At 34.4% G+C, this 13,956-nt stretch overlaps 1 protein-coding gene across 2 annotated transcripts in view; it reads left to right on the forward strand.

The window, feature by feature from the left end:
- Positions 1 to 13,956, forward strand: part of LOC100313593 (exostosin 1-like protein) — a 91,098-nt gene that overhangs the window by 51,811 nt on the left and 25,331 nt on the right.

Genomic DNA, 13,956 nt, shown 5'->3' on the forward strand with positions numbered 1-13,956 from the left:
TCTGTGGGGGGGTCCCTATATTGTATGTTTTTCAATAACACTTTAGTACTACTCCAAATACAGCATTTGACTGATGAGAAAGTTGCGTTATCTTTCAACTTTCAGATGTACACGTACAGATGACAATTACAGATTTAGGATGTTTTGAAAAATGTTGATACAATTGAAAGTCTGAAACTCAAGCAGATTATGTTTACTAATTGGTAGTTTTACATGTACATCAGAAAATAAGACGAGCCTTAGGCTTACCCAAATATGAAACAGGTTACTAGTATTGTCTGTCTCCCATGATGCATTGCAAACCTTGAACTTCATGATTAATTTAGAATGCAGTGATGTTGTGTATTTCAACAAACTAGATACTCTGTAAAAACATTATTTTTTTACTGTTTTTTCAGTATTTTGATATTTGATCAAACTCCCTTGGTTTTAAATTCACAGATTTTTCAAACAATAGGTTCCATTGTAATGTGACATGTTTGTGTGATTTCAACTGATTAAAAACAGTGTTTATTTTTACAGAATTTCAGAATGATACTTTTCATGAAACAAATCGTCATTGCATGCCTGTGGATATTATTCCCGACAAAGTATTTATATATTACGAAGTTGAATGACAGCAATTATAATTAATGAAACTGTCCTTATTCCTAAATTTAGAAGTGTAACTTTCCATGCAAGTCGTTACAAAAAGTTCTTCAATTTGTTTTGCCCTGTGTAAGTATGTTGCTGCAGGCCTTTCCGAGGAAATGTGTTGAGTCTATTTTTAGGATCACCTTTCCACATTCTTGACATACTTGCAGTGAACAAGCTTTCAAAAAAGATAAAAAATTTTTGCAGTGAAGAAAATTAAAATGATTTTATTTAATTAGATGTAATTTGTTCTTTTTTTGTGTTCATTCTCTCAGTTACTCGTTTGAGATTTTGATACAATTACATGTAGGTGTATTGAGTTGTTAAATGTGACATCTGGAATTTTCAGACATTAGATTCACAATTAAGATCTTCAACGATATATATTCTCAGCAAGTGGTTAAAGTATTTAAAAAAGCATTGAATGGCGACCATATGTTTGACATCTGGACTCAGTTTTCAGGCTCTTGTAAATCTAGTTAGTAATAGAGAAATGTTCTCAGCGGTTTCATCTTTTTTTCTAGTACTAACATGAAAAAGAACATATGTACGAAATGCTTGTTTGTTTTCAGTCTAGAGTTTTGTGGATTCCTACAAATTTGCTATCAAAACACTGTGAAGAAATTTGTAAGCAGGAGTTGTTTCTTATTAAATGCAAAGATGAAATGTATATTTTTCAACTTTCAACCTTAACCCTGTTGCCCCCCCCCATCCCCTCATGACCCCACCCAATTGAGGTTGAGTTGACACTGTGCGAGTTTTCTCACTAATGTGTAGAGAATGTACTCAAGACATTTTACTTGCAAGAATGTGTTTACTATAAACACAAATATCTTTGCTCCCTGTGCTTAGGGTGGAAATGTCACCTAAATCTGATGATTTCTTAGCTAGTCACACATGTAGGAATGAACCGTTGATCTTTTAATAGTTAATATGTTGGATGCTCTTTACAGGAGCTTACAGGTTAACACAGTTTATAATTAATTTTGCATAAGCTGCAGGTCTTGATCAACATACATTACCGTATTTGCTCTATAATTAGTATGACATACACTGACGTAAACAAAAGGTGAATCTATTTTGTTAAAAATGTATATTACCGTTAAATCTCTATTAGAAGCCACATCCCTAATAGAAGTCGCACACATTCTTTTTGAGCAATTGAGAACAAAAATTCATCATTTCGCATTCCTTCTGTTGTATTGTACCAACAGAAAATGCGGTTTCTAATACAGATTTTACAGTACTGGCCAAACAGGAGCATTCACTCCCAAGTCTGCAAGATTATTTGTCTGAAATTAGGAGAGCACAAACGCCCATATTTGGATGTGTAATATTTTCATTACATGACTCTAAGATGATTATACATGAATTTCACTTTTCAAAATGGTCCAACATATCATTGGTTTTCTAAACTCAGCCAAATCTTTGCAAGCGGCGTCATTTTAAAGAAGCGTATTTAGTGTGGCAGTGGTGTGTAAGAGTGACAACAGTCAATACACTCTGGACCCCGGATGTTCCTATTCTAAACCTTGTATTGAATATGGACGAATGAAAAATTATTCCTGTATTAAATCATATCTATAATGATCCAGTGTTCGATAAATGCAATTTTTGGTTTCTGTGCACTTGTAATAGAAAAAATATGGTATGGATTTATTTTGTGAAATGTGACTGAAAAAACAGAATCCGATTACACTTAAGCCGTAATTAACTCCGCAATAGTGGGAAAACTGTGGAAAAAGTTTTTACACTAAAAAGGAGGTGCAGAGGTTAATCAACTAATGGTGTCGGTTGTATGCGTTGAATGCTAGCCTGGAGTGAAGCCAGGCGTAACTAGTAAAAGACTTGAGAACGCTGACAGCTATGACGCAAGTCGTTCCTAGCTTGCTTGTTATGGTATGACATTTCATCTGTTTTACAAGACTTGCCCAGTGTCTTAGTGAACTGTGTAGTCTTTATAGATTTTTAGGCTGTCTGGGCGATGATATCAGGTGTTGATATAATGTTCTATAGCTGTGATTGCCAGATGGAATCCACATCCCAAACTGCATCTTCATCTGGGAGCAAAAACTAGTAAACATATCTGAAAGTGAATTGACATTGACACAAAAGGAGACAATTATTTAAAAATAGAATAGAATAAACTGCACACAAAGTTAATTATATAACTAATTATTCAAATTTAATTACATTTAAATATTCAATTTTAATCCTTTCATTGCCCGCCAAAATCATTTCAATTATTTCAAAACATTTTGCAAATTTTTATATGTCATCATTTTTTTTTTTTTTTGGTCAAAGGTGACTATAGTTTTCTTTGAAATGATCAGCTGAACTGGCCATGCAGTGCTTTGACAAACATGTGAGAGCAGGCGTAATACTTGTGTCTTGACTCATCCATGAGTTTCAGCTGTCGCTTGTGAAGGTCAACCTTTTTAGGTGGGTGGTCATAATGGATCATTACATACCTTGGAAACTGACAACTCAAACTTATGGTACTGGGAAAAGATGTGAACTGACCATGAACTGAATGCTTGCAGTATGGCATATTTAAATGATGATGCCTTTATGATGACAGATAGAAGTGTATTGACTTTTACTACATTAATTTTATTGAATGTACATGTGCTTTCAATAGTCTACATACAATCTTCAATAATCATTCTATTAGGTACCTGGGATGTTTAAATATGCTTCATTCAACCATAGACTCTCAAGGTGTATGATTCAACACTAATGCCAAAAAGTAGAACTTTATGAAAATTGCATGAGTGTTTCAATGGTCAAAATTAGTAATATTTTAATGATTCAGTATAAAACAAATGTGATTATAATTTATATGTGTTTTTATTCTAATAGAGCAAATATGGTTTATATGTGCTTCTAATTAATATGTGCTTCTTTTAGAGCAAATACAGTATGCTATGTATTGTCCAATCGCCATGGATTTCTTTATTTTTACAAAATATTTGCGGTATATTTATTCTGGTCTAACTGGACTGTCCAGAAGTGAAAATTGTTACTAGGTAATCTAAATATCCAAATAATTTTAGTATGAAGTAGTAACATAATACACATATTTCTCTGAATCTTATTTTCACTGATGTACCACTTTAAAAATTAAAATTAAATTCCAAACAAAAATAAAATATTCAATACTTTTTTCATTGCTATACTTTTATTGTATTCTTCAATCAAAGTCCCATAGAGGATACGATAACAATAAAGATGATTATTATTACTACATATTACCTGTATATAAAACCGATCACACTGGAAATGGTGACCCCAAACCATAGGCAAGTATACTAATATATGCTTAATAGGCAGGCGATTTTTTGTGTGTGTCACTGGCTGATTTTCATTATCCAGCTGGTGTGACTATGGGGAGCTTTGATTAAGGTCTGCGTGTGTTTGACTGAATCTTGTTGATGCTTGGATTACGTAACTATTAAATTACTGTAATGTAATTATTATCGGAAGGTGGTCACTCAGCCATGCCTCATAATTTTAAACCTTATAATATACATACAGATTCTGAGATATTAATCTTTATGGATTGAGGACAGCAAAGCCATATCCAGTTTATAAAGGTTTTATCATATGTCTTATAGGTGTAATTACAAATTTACCACAGCATGACCTCAAACACACATAGTAATTTGACGAGTTTTGTTTTGATTGAGGAAAGCTGATTGGACTTGTCCGGGTGTGATATGGGAAATTATTGCCCTGATGTGAGGGCGCACTTCTCGTAGTGATACAAGGCTCAGTAATACGCGGTATATTATAAAATGGTAAAGGCACTGTATTATGGAATCAACACTTATACTTAAACAAATTTCAAACACCAATGATATTCAAAATTGGGAACTGTTTCCTAGGCACAAACATATTTTAAAACCTATACATGGTTAAATACATGTTTTTCTGTTAATGCTTTAAATCTTTAGTCGGTGGTTCTGTGGATTATGTTGCTATGGCTGGTAGCATCTGTTTCTGCATGGGCAGAGACATTTACAATCGTTATTCAGTAGCCATCATATGGTTCTGCTTGAATAGCTCCTGGGGAACCACTAGGGACTGATAGTCGTTTGGCAGTGGTATCAAGTAGCTACTGAAGGCTGGGAAGATAGTAGAATCATCTGGCATTCCACCTGGAATACTGGTTGTCAGGATAACATGAAACATTCCTTCTTTCCTATCATTCCTTTTTAAGTGTGAACTGATGTACAATGCAAGTGTGTGTATTTGCTCTGTTACATGTAGAAGTACATTTCCAATAGAGGTACACATACACAAAAATTTGCCATTATTGTGTTCATCAACACATTACACACTGAAGGTCTCGACAAAATAAACAGAATAAAACAGCCTTTGCAAGCGCAGTGTTAAAAGAACTTATTTTGATAATTTCATAAGAGATAAATTTTTGCATATTTTGTGAGTCCAAAAAAAAAAAAGCGCTACTGTTACCGTACTGCATTGTTTAACCTTTTCACTGTTTATAGTTTGCACTTTCCTTCAGAAGATTGAGGCAAAAATGGCCAAATTTTTTGAGTAAAAAATGAAAATTGGCTCAAATTTTGTCTGTTGGCTCCAAAATTAGGGTTAATTTCCAGAAATATTGAAGAATATAAAAGAAAAAGTGCAGAAAAATTTGGGAAAGAAGTCTGATTGTGAAAAGGTTAATACGAGTCACCTGTGAAGATACACTGAACACATCACAGATAGCTCATAAAATATTAAATAAATATCACTAGTAATAAAGGGAAATAGAAAAATCAAATATAGGTCTCCATGACCCCCCCCCCCCAATTAATTGATCGACCCACTTCTGTTAGAGTTATGATTATATCTGCATTCGTCACTGGACATTTATTTATGTCCACATTTATTGTGACATACTTGACAATCATAATTGTTCTATTCCACCTGGGATGATTTCACTACCATGCTTATTTACATGCTAATTGGATAGACAGTCGTCCCTAACATAAATCATGTTAATGTAACGTAAGCCCTTTATATAATTTCATACCAAATAATAATGTTGAATGACCATGTGGAGTTTCATAATTGTTTTGTAGCAAAAATGTTGCATGTCTTGATTGAAAGTTTTGTCTCGTTTTATAAATGCATATATTTGTTTTGACATAAAATTTGCTCATGATTTATAGAAAGAAAATGGCATGTTGTGCTCATATTATTTTCAACTTATTGAAAAATCAGTAAATTTTAGGAAAAACTGACAGACATATACAAATATATCTGGCTTCTATGTCGTCAGTTACCAGGTACTGTATTTGTTTTATTTGTAGCGCATGTACACTTAATATGTCAATGATAGAAGTGTGTATACATGTTTATAAAAAGTCGTATTTTAATACAGTAAAGGCAACTTTTGGCTTTACATGTACTTGTATGTGTGCTTCTATTTAGAACATTACAGTATTCAATTTTCTAATACAAGATATACAATCTTGAGGAAACAACTAATATCTTTTTAATCCTTTTCGGAAACTGCTGGTTAGTTTAATATTCAATGCATGTCTGTCATCAGGGATTATGGCTCATCAGAATGGCGGCAAGCTAACCACTTGTACGACTACTCAAAATCAATGTAATGGTTTCCCTTTAAAATCGAAGCCATTAAATTTGGTAATAACTTTGTAAACTAGAATACCCATTAGTCGTGGCAAGTCGTCTATGGATTACAAATTAGTTCATCGTTAATAAAAGAAATGTTCTGCTCTTTGAGCCTAGAATCTACTTGTCTTGCAGTTAGTGAAGGAAATCAGAGTCAGCAATTGACCCTCAAATTTGATTGGTTGTTGCTGTATTTAAACTGACCAATGAATGGAGAGAATTTGACTCTGCTTTCAGGTGGATTCCAGCCTACAGTACTTGACATTTGAATATATTTGTGTAGCTGAGATAAACTGACAATCAACAGTGATCTTGCAAACATCAGAATGCACTTAGATTTTAAGCGACTTCTCTCCCTCCATGCGCTCTGATTTTAAGCAACTTCTCTCCCTCAATGCGCTCTGATTTTAAGCGACTTCTCTCCCTCAATGCGCTCTGATTTTAAGTGACTTCTCTCCCTCAATGCGCTCTGATTTTAAGTGACTTCTCTCCCTCAATGCGCTCTGATTTTAAACACCTTCTCTCCCTCCATGCGCTCTGATTTTAAGCGACTTCTCTCCCTCCATGCGCTCTGATTTTAAGCGACTTCTCTCCCTCCATGCGCTCTGATTTTAAGCGACTTCTCTCCCTCAATGCACTCTGATTTTAAGCGACTTCTCTCCCTCCATGCGCTCTGATTATAAGCGACTTTTCTCCCTCCATGCATTATATTAAAGCCGTGTCATATTTCATTGTGATGCATGCACATATGTGAACACTGTTGACATAGTTTATAAATTAATTCAGTTTGTGATTAAAACACCAGTCTTTATGAAGAATGAATTTTGTGTGAGAAAATTACCAATATTTTTCTTTCTTTTCTTCATTGTATACTTTGCATAGTTGCATAGAACCAACATTGAATATGACGCTGATCGCCGATTGTGTCGCACTTTGCCTTTACCTTTTTTCCAGTGAATTTTACTTTGAAAGTTTCAAACTGTCCTTCATTTACATACAAACTCAATGCCACGCTTGCCACATAGTACCATGCTTTCATTAGAATAACTGGTAAAACTATCCAGTTACTATTTAGCTACTTTAGAATTTGTGAAATTTACTGGTGACAATTCTGACTGTTTGTGAATGCTGGTGCTGTCTTGCTTGAATTTTCGTTATGTGAATTTAGATTTCAGATACAAATATACACTTTAGTTTGTGAAGTCTATTTACTGTACAAGCTATTATCCCTAACTCTTGTCTGAAATGTAAATGAAATGTATGTTAATGCAATTCAGAAAATCAGTTCCTGATGTGCAGAGTTAGAGGAGAAGTAACCTCGGGGTCAGTGAGGTTTTCCGCTGGTATATGGAAAACAAACTGTGAAAATGAATTTTTTGTTTGGTGTGTTAACCTTCATGCTGTGATTGTTATTTTGGCTGCATGTACCCATGTGTAAATATATTTTAATAGATTTGATGTCTGCTCTGTAAAATCATGCACAGTTTTCAATCAGACTAGCAAAATGCGTGACCTTTCTCAGTTGGTAGTGCTTCAAACTCCAATGATTAATATTGTATTTTATACATGTCATCTCATTTTTGTTTGATTGTTTGTTATATGTGGCCTCAAATGACAAATTATGAACGGTTCTGATTTGTCATTCCCTAACATTTATTTTGGTAAAAACGAGAAAAATATCTGCATGGTATTTATGCGACATTAAATAACAGCGTTAATTTCGTGAGAGGAATTATGCTGTCACAGAATGTCTGAAAATGCTGTCACACAATAATGCCGTCACAGAATGTCTGAAAATGCCTGTCACAGAATGTTTGAAAATGCCGTCACAGAATGTCTGAAAATGCTGTCACACAATAATGCCGTCACAGAATGTCTGAAAATGCTGTCACACAATAATGCTGTCACAGAATGTCTGAAAATGCCTGTCAGAGAATGTCTGAAAATGACGTCACAGAAAGTCTGAAAATGCCCGTCACAGAATGTCTGAAAATGACATCACAGAAAGTCTGAAAATGCCCGTCACAGAATGTCTGAAAATGACGTCACAGAAAGTCTGAAAGTGCCCGTCACAGAAAGTCTGAAAATGACATCACAGAAAGTCTGAAAATGACATCACAGAAAGTCTGAAAATGACATCACAGAAAGTCTGAAAATACCCGTCACAGAATGTCTGAAAATGGACTGTACATAGAAATTAGTTACACATTGATGACTTCAGTAAACAAGCAGTATTGGAAAGTACAGTGACCTTGTTACAGATCCACCAGGAGTTCATGTACAAGTAGATTCCATTGGATGCCAATGCACTAATTAGCACATTACTTTATAAACGAACATACTCAAAGTTCAAGTTGTGTCAACTTTCTACAAGTGGAGTCTTATATTACCATGATGAATGAGTGAAAATAAAATTTTTCTGATTAAATTTGTCATATTTTGATGGTTGGGCGGTTGGTTTGGATGCTAGAGTTTTGTGGTCTGGCATATGGGCACCAGAATCTTAGGTCCTGAGTCTTGGCACCTGTGTCTTTGTATCTGGAGTATGAATGCCAGAATCTTGGGGTCTGGAGTCTCTGCACCTGAGTCTTGGGGACTAGTCTCTGCATCAGAATCTTTAGCACGGAAGTATTTCCTTTGACATGTATTTGTCAAATTTTTGCCGAGGAAGTGAACCTTATCCTGGCTGACACATTTCATGCCCTTGAAGGATCCAGTTTGTGTGGGCACACTCATCAACTTTGGATGAACTTGGTTATGACTCAAACATGTTTGTCCTGCGTAGTTATTCATGCATAGAGGTGTGAATGTCATGAAGGGAAGGTGGACAAATAAGGTGCAATGTTTATCTTGAATATCTTTTTATCGGTTATTGTCACATTGTGTGCTGGTTTGTGCAGGGTGGGTAGTGTTAATATAGGTGGGGTGGCATAGTACAGTCATTCCATTCTTATTTAGGGTGATTGTTTTTACAAAGGGATAAATGAACGAAAAAAAGCTACCATGGTGCAATAGTAATGAAATTATTGACGTATGTATATAAACGTCCTAAATTTATGAATTCTGCACAATAATGTTGACATATTTTAAAAAATCTGCCCACCCCTGTAGATAAATAGACTGTTCTGTTTTTTTAAATTCATAGTACCATGAAGAAGAGTGCACATTTGAAATGTCAATGCCAAAGTCTGTTCAATTCATGTATCTTAGTGCGAATCTTTTACGCTATTTGATTTACAATAAAGACGTCTTATATTGGATTGCAAAAAATCATACTGTTCCCAGAGATTGAAAGTATGTGCAAATGTTCACTTTTTACTGATAAGCTGTGATTCGTCATTGCTAACAGCATGCCAAGGGGTGTAGTTAAGTCAACTTCCAATCTGAAAAGTTTTACTGTGTTAGTAAATATTTGTGTACGCTCTCAAATTTTGCTGAGACATTTACATATTTTGCTGATTTAATAATATCGTATTCAACGCTAAGAAAACACCATTCTTATGATTGCACTAAAGAAAAATCTATTTACTCTAGTTAGAAGCACACTTAATGTATTTCCTATTTGCTGTAACATTGAAGCGGGGGAGTCGTCACCTGCGCATGCGTCAGATGGCCATACGTGTCATCTTTTACAAACAAGCGTCTACCCATGAGCCTTTGTGTTTTTAGCATGTGTTATCGTCGTACAGGTGACGACCTTCCCACTTTAACACATGGCTTCCATGGATAGCTAAATGAAATGAAATTTATTTTAACCATAGACACACCTCTCATTTACATAGGCACATACTGTCCTAATACAATTACCCAACACTACAGTTGTAACACTGAATTTTACATCAAAAGAGCCCAAATTTAATTTAAAATTGCAACAATATTTCATTGATTGGGGTGTGTATTTAACTCTATACAAATTTCATTTCCGAGGTTCAATTTTCTGTTGGAAGTAGCTTACATGTACATATTAATTTGAAAAAAAACCACAGATATTTATTTTTGTCTCTTGGATATTGGACGTGCATTTTAGCACGGGAAAGTCTCTGCGGCAACATATATCAAAGTGTGAATCATTTCCATTTAGATTACATGCTAAAAAAATATGGTGGTCTCTTTCTCAAAATCATAAATCAGGCCAGCGTGAATTAAATCTATGTGTTGTATCCCTTCAAAATTGTAATTCAATTACTCACTGTAAGTACTAGTTTGGTTTAGGGTAAGATTCCTGCATGGATAACAAACAAATTTATAATGGTGGCCAGCCATCAATGTGTGGGTGGACTCTTATGCAATGTGATAAAACGTGCCGATTACACGGTTTTCAATTATTTAGAACTGAAAAGCCGATGCACATAACTGTGAGAAAGTTGCTTTCAAAGTTTTCGTTATCTAGTTAAGTAGTCTGGAAAAAAAGCCTTTTGATGAATCGTCTGTCTTGATCGGTTAGGATGAGATGATATGGATTTATTATTCATCAACAAATTTGGGTGATAAATAAGTCCTCCTTGGTCAGTGCAGTATTTCAGATGACCTGGATTCAATGACCCCTTGATTTTAGAAGTCAACTTATGTCGCTTTTCAAAAAAAATTGCTTCCTTTCTGAAAATATGTAATCAATATCTGTAGCCAAAATTATGTCCATTTTGTCTAAAAAATTCTAGCTTTCTTAGAGTCAATTAATAAATTAATTATCAAATAATTATTGCGATGTCATAATTTCAGGGTTATTGCTGAAGTCAGTGTTTGGTTCTGGTGAACATTTGTCTCACAAAATTGGAATGCTTGTACAGTTATTAACTAGACTCGGTTATTAACTAGACTCGGTTATTAACTAGACTCGGTTATTAACTAGACTCGGTTATTAACTAGATCCGAACTAGAACATCTAAGCACTAGAATCCTCATTAAATGTGACTTGCTCCCCAGATGAATCCAGAGTTATGAAATTGGAGACGTTGTTTTGCCACCTCCCAAGCTTGATATTCTAAACTGTAGATGTCTAGTGAAAATAATACATCCTGAGTTCAATTCCAGTCTGCCTAGGGGGTCCAAATAATGCTACTCGCCCAGTGAGGTCTTGTGTTTCATGCTTTCTGTTGTCTATTATGCAAGAAGTTTCATCTTTTCTGCTTTCATTGAGATAGCTTAATAATTCCTGATGATGGCTTGTTTAATTGTTGCTCTTGACGGTGATGCATGTCACCTATGTCCAAAGCCAATGCTGGATGGTGCACATCCTTAATAAAGCTGCTACCCCTAAGGTAAAATGAGTTACCCACACTGAATGATGTTTTTGAAAATGATAATGCTAAGGCCTCGGTTTTCCCCTAGGACCAGCACACACATAAACTTAGACACAAAATAAATAAATATTCACACTTTTGATTAAACTTATCTTGAAATTGATAATAAAATTTATGGCTGGGATACATTTGAAAAAAAAATGGGTAACTGTGGGAAATTAACTATGTAAAATTCCACATGTAGCAAAACTGTGTCCTTCATTGCTTCCGGTAGCCTTTGCCTACCTGTTCCCTATTCATTGGATGGCAAAGTGTAATAAAAATGATTGTTATTTTCTGTCAATATATATATTTTTCTTCTTCTATTATTTCCTCTGTTTGTTCTCAACAAATCCCTCCAAGTTTCTCATAGTCAACCTTTTAACTACAGTTTATTTCTGTTAAAAAGTATTTTAAAACTGAAATTTTGTGGCAATTTTAAATATTTCATAGTGGTCCAAAATAGCAGGAAATCACAGCCACTTTTGCAAAATCTCTCAAATTTTTTTTTTTATTTAGCAGAATATGATTATACAATTTATTTCCGGCTCATATATTTTGTGAAGTATGTCAGTAAATTATTTATGATAAAGTCTCAAAAACTCTAATTATTGCTTCCTTTTGTGTGACTTTGCTGAGATTGTCTATTTACACTATGAGTAGTCAATTCAGAAATGCTTCAACTTCTGATTGGTAAAAAATCTATTTGACGTCCCCGCTAATGTGTGCATACAAACACTAGCATCCACCTCTTGTAAACATTGACGGCTCCTTTACTTGTCTGGTGTGACCTCTGTCCTTAGGAAGTTATCGGTTGCTAAGACGATGATGATGTTCTCTTCAAAAGTGTCAGTAATCGGGTGTTGTTGTTATGTCTGTATTATAACCATGAAATTACCATCCTTTCGAATTCTGTTCAAGAATAACAATTTCTCTCGGCATGTCGCTTGGGGGCTTTCAAGCCGCTACTTAGAAAATTTTATCACTGGTGTGGTGTTGCCACGTTGCCAGTGATGTTGACAGATAGATAACTGTTTTCCATCATAGACATTTCTTCATGCATTTTTATCCTAGCATTTCCAAATAAAGGATCTTGATGATAAAATTGAAAAATTATTATTAATTAACAGTAGAATATGAGCATTTCCTACAACTTCATCTCAAAAAATTATCCCACTTTGGTTTTTGATGCAAAATCATTAATTTGAAAAAGTATCAAAATATTAATATATTATTTATATTCTAAAATTGTTGTCCTTGATCTGTTTCAATTATTTCATGGAGGTCACTTGAAAATTTTTTGTTGATGGAAAATTTTGACATATCTGTTAATTACTAACTTCAATGGTTAATTAAAAATCAATCTTTATAGACAAGCTGTTATAGATATTGTCCACCTCTCCATTAAAATGTATCCATGCTCTTATGTTTTCTGTTCTCCCTCCCCCTTCATATATATGGTACTATTTATTTTGTTTTGACACTAATAAGTTGACAGACCATTGGATTGCATACTAAATGTATTCGAGTCTGATAAGGATGCGAGGCAACAGGAGATCAGACTTGCCCTTAGTGTTGGCGTTACTCCAGTATCTGTGTTAATCATTGACAGGCTCTTGTTTTTAAGTTGATTGATGTGACATTGTTAGCTATACCTATACCATTGATGTACTGTTAAAGAGTTTTATATAGAGATGATGGAGAGTTCAAAGTTCAACTTATTTGTGGGCTTTTGAAAGAACATGGCTGACACTACGATCGGTCTTTCCCATAAACTGGTCTTAAACAGGTGTTTCTGGTGTTGGTTGAGGTGGAGATTACACAAATTGACTGATATGACTTGTGTGTAATGTGTCAATAAATTATTTGTTTTTAACCTGTTAAAAATATGTCTGAATGTTGAACCAATGTTTGAAAATGACTTTATAGTAAGTATCATATGCACTTTACATTATATGTAAATAAATTGTGTCACTGGTCAAATTTTAATGATCTAGCATAAAATAAATATGGTTTTGCATTTTTATTTTCATGTTTTGTTGATTTTGTCAAATTTTACCCCAAAAAAGATCGGTAACTTGAATTTTCATACTAGGTTGATTTGTATCTGTTCATAGTACACTAGGCAACCTGTACACATAGGTGTGTGTATAGCCAAGGGGGGGGGGGCTACATCGTAAATGGATTTGGGGTTGTTAGGTGTTAACAGTGTAGAGGTAAAGGGGTCAATTGTGATGGATTGATTAATGTCTTGACTTTAATAGCTCTCCCATAGTTGGAATTCAATTACAAATTTTGGTCACACCTATGTACAATAACAATTCATTTTCACTGTGTTTTAATTTCACGAATTTGTCAAGGAAACAATTGTATTGTTATTTTACGTGGGTTT

Source organism: Saccoglossus kowalevskii, chromosome 14, assembly GCF_978046115.1.
Source record: "Saccoglossus kowalevskii chromosome 14, keSacKowa6.1, whole genome shotgun sequence".
Lineage (NCBI taxonomy): Eukaryota > Metazoa > Hemichordata > Enteropneusta > Harrimaniidae > Saccoglossus > Saccoglossus kowalevskii.